The sequence below is a fragment of the Onychomys torridus genome, chromosome 2 (assembly GCF_903995425.1).
Source record: "Onychomys torridus chromosome 2, mOncTor1.1, whole genome shotgun sequence".
In the NCBI taxonomy this organism is placed as follows: Eukaryota; Metazoa; Chordata; class Mammalia; order Rodentia; family Cricetidae; genus Onychomys; species Onychomys torridus.
Window position 1 is genome coordinate 143,522,718 of NC_050444.1, and position 4,198 is coordinate 143,526,915.

Here is a 4,198-nt window from a genome sequence, read left to right on the forward strand (position 1 = left end):
TTGTTCTTATTTTGTTTTGGAGGGAGACAGATTCTCACTATGTAGCTCTAGCTGACCTGGAACTCCCTGTGTAGACCAGGTTGACCTCAAATTCAGACAGATCTGCCTGCCTCCGCTGGGATTAAAGGCATGCACTACCACACCCAATCTTTTTTTCTAAGTTCTTAAGTTACAAATTTAGTTCATTTATTTTCAGCATTTTTACAGTGAAATAATTTGAAGATGTAAATTAACTTCTGAATACTGATCACTCCTATAGAGTCTATTGGTTTCGTATGATAAAACATTTCCATTTTAATTAATGTGATGATTTAAATTTCTGATTTGTTTTTCTTTAAAAAATTTTTTCAAAGGGGGAAGCTAAGACAGTTCTCCAATGCCACAAATTATGTTTTTGAATTTCCCAAATTTGAAGAAATTCAAGGGATCTGGACACCCTGAATGTGGTGGAGGAGCCTCACTCTGGGAAAACCACCTTCTTTATAGTGGTATCTCCTTTGCTGCCACAGTGGGCTGGGCCCTCACCTTAATCAAAAATCAAGATAATCTCCCTCAGATGTTCCCACTGGCCAGTCTGATCTGAGTGAGCTCTAGGTTGAGACCCCCTTCTCAGATGACTCTAGGCTCTGTCAAGTTGACAACTAGAACTAACCAGGACACTGAGGTCAGCCTCAAACATCTGGTCTACCTGTCTTCACATCCCAAGTGCTAAGACTACAAGCGTGTACCACTACACCCAGCTTCTCACTGTGAACTGTAAAAAGAGTTGATTCTCCTCCTCCTCCTCCTCCTCCTCCTCCTCCTCCTCCTCCTCCTCCTCCTCTTCCTCCTCTTCCTCCTCTTCCTCCTCCAGCTGAGGCTCGAACCCAGGGCCTTGCGGTTGTTAGGTAAGCACTCTACCACTGAGCTAAATCCCCAACCCGATGCTTCTTCTTAATGAAGATGTGACTATTTGTGTGGTTATTTGTTGATTTGAACTTCCTCCCCACACTGAGATCTTTAGTGAAAGGATCATGTCTGTCTTTTTCACTAATGGACCTTTGGGAAATAAACAAGTGCCTGGAACTTAGTAGGCATATGATATGTGCTTATTGAATTGAATGGCTAAACATGGTTGCTGGTGCAAATGTAAAATAGCACAACTCATTTTGAGGGAAGCTTAAAACTTTCTAAAAGAGAGAGACAGTATTTTGTATGCATTTTCCCTTTGACCCAGTAACCCTACATCCAGTGTTCTCAGCTGAAGGGTCACTGGGAAAACAATACCCAAAGGACTTTCACGTGAGGTTGCTTATCCTGTATTATTTGAAACAGCAAAAAACTCTAAATAATCGAAATGCTCACCATTAGGAGATTACCCAAACAGCTGTAGTATATTCACACAACCGAGTACAATGAGAAGGGACCTGGAAGGCGCAGTGAGATGCAGTGGCTTCCAGGATCTGTTGGGAAGTGGAAAAGTACCAGTGCAGGGCTGAGTACATAGCACGCTGTCCTTGCAGGACAGCGGGGAAGCAGGACACCAGCTTTCCACCACTGTGACAAAATACCCGAGACAAAAAATACTTCAAGGAAGGAGAGTTCTTTTGGTCATAACTCAGATTTCCGTCCATGGCTGCTTGACCCTGTCGTGACAGCCTGTTTCAAGGCAGAACATTACAGTAGAGAATGTATGTGGAGCCTACATTTGCCTTGTGGGAGCCTGTAAACGGAGAGAAGAAAGGACCAGGGTTCCAAGGTACCCACTAACCCAACTTCCTTCCAGTAGGCTCCACCTCCAAATGGTCCCTCACACCCTGTACCATCTGCCGGGGACCAAGTCTTTAAAACACCAGCCTTTGAGGAACGTTTGAGATCCAACCCATAGCAGAGGGGTATAAATGTGTACACAAATGGTTTATATTTGCAAGAAAAAAGCCCTGTCAGGAGGAACAGCTAAGAAGAAAGCAATAAAAAATGATTACTTACAAGGGAAGGAACAGGGTAGAGAGAGAGTGATGGAAATGGAACTCTCTAGATACTTTTATGTGGTTTTGACTTTGGAATCATATAAATATTTAATAGAGTCAAAATAACATTAAATCAAAAGGGAAGGAGGGGGGAAAAAGCAACCTCTATTATCTGAAGACATTCTGAAATGGAAGACCTGAAATGTACAGTGAGCAGGTGATGTAATCTTTCAGTGCAGATAACTGGCCTGAAGGGCTTTACCTCACAGCCTGTAGACCAGACGTCCTTAAAGAAATGTTTCTGAAGAGAAGGAGAGTGCCAAAGGAGTCTTAAAACTTCATCTGAAAGTCTTACTGTAAGAGAAAAAAAATATTGTCGCTATTTTTGAAACTTTTATAAAAAAAATCGCAGGGTAATATAAATAAGTAATTATGCTAATGCTGAAATCTAAGATCGGCAGTATGTGGAAAGGAGGTCTGGGGAAAAGATCAAAGAGACTAAATAAAACCTTGAAATGTTATATTTGACTTGGAGAGATCAGCAGGCACGTACCATTCTTGGGTTTTTCTGTTGGAAGTATGGATTTGCTGTCTCCATCTACCCACAACCTTCAGAAGCAGTGAAAATCCAGTCACTGAGTACAGCCTGGGTCAGAGTATTCTCCAAACACCAGGAGCCAGGGCTCCTTGGAGGAATGGCTGAGTCCAGGGCTGGGCCAGGAAATAGGGTATGGAAGCTTGAGGGATCTCAGTGGGCCAGAAAGTGAGGACACTGTTCAAGGCTGACAAACACGTGTGAAGGTGTCCTGAGGGATGGGATGCCCACTGGGGAGGGACAAAGGACCTAAGGGACGGGATGCCCACTGGGGAGGGACAAAGGATCTGAGGGATAGGATGCCCACTGGGGAGGAACAAAGGACCTGAGGGATAGGATGCCCACTGGGGAAACGGAAGAGTGATTCCAGTTCATTGAACATGTAAATAATCATCTGCTCACATGTGTATTAGTTCCTTCTGGATTGATGTGACAACATGCTTGGCAGGAACAATTTGTGAGAAGAAGGATCTGTTTTGACCCCTTGTTTTAGAAGGTTACAGTCCATCATAGTAAAAAGTCCTGGAGGAATGGCTGAGCCCATGGTGGCAGGAACCTGTGTAGTGCCTGTTCACATCGCTGCTGACCAGGAAGCAGAGGAGGTCAGAGCCAAGGTTAGACTTGACCTTCAAAGGCCTGGTCCTATGACCTCCTCCTCTTTCTAAGTGTTCATTATTATTATTATTATTATTATTATTATTATTATTATTATTACCATTGCGTGTGCAATGTGCCTGTGCATATGTGGGGGGAGGTCAAAGGGCAATTCTGTGGGGGCAGTTTTCCTCCTCCACCTTCACTTGGAGTATTGGTTAGTCACGTCAGCTTCCCACAAACTAAGGTCACATGAGAAGAGGGAGCCTCAGCTGAATTATCTCCATCAGATGGGCCCGTAGACAAGACTGGGACATGTTCTTCATTGATGATTGACGTGGGAGGGCTCAGCTCACAACTGTGGATGGTGCCACACCTGGGCAGGTGGTCTTGGTTTGTATAAGAAAGCAGGCTGAGCAAGCTATGGAGGGCATTTGGCTTTGTACACTCACTCCCACACATCACGTGTACCCCACCCACCATGGACCTTCTTAGGTAATCATCAATCCTCTAGGGTTCCTGCACTGACTTCCATCAGTAAGTAACTGTGATTGGAACATGGGAGCCACACTAACCCTTTCCTCTCCAAGTTGCTTCATGATTTTTATCACAGCAACAGAAAGCTCGTTAGGACACTGGGTTACAGGAATCAGACTCGGGTGGTCGGGTCTTCCTGGCAAGTGCTCTATCATATGGGCCATCCTGCCAGCTCCTGCTCCTCTCTTTGTGAGTTCATATGTGAGAAGGTCCACGGCAGGTGGGGTACACATGATGTGTGGGCATGGGCATGTGAAGCCAAATGGCATTGTGTGGGAGCCATCCAGCTTGTTTTTTGAGCAGATTCTTTCACCGACCTGGACCTTGTAAATTATTCTAGACTGGTTGGCCATCGGAGTCCACCTGTCTCTGCCTCCCCAGCACTGGAATTACAAGTGTGTGTCCCAGTCCCAGACTTCTGTACATGGAGACTGAACTTGGGCCTTCATGCTTGCAAGACAAACATTTTATGGACTGAGTCATCTTCCTAGGCCTCCGGTGACCTATTTCTGTCAGGCAGGCC

The 4,198-nt window shown here is 44.9% G+C and overlaps 1 non-coding gene across 1 annotated transcript; it reads right to left on the reverse strand.

The window, feature by feature from the left end:
• Positions 1–350: 350 nt before the first annotated feature.
• On the reverse strand, positions 351–512 carry LOC118579065. Its single transcript, XR_004944428.1, has one exon. It is a non-coding gene; the product is annotated as a U1 spliceosomal RNA (small nuclear RNA).
• Positions 513–4,198: the final 3,686 nt, after the last annotated feature.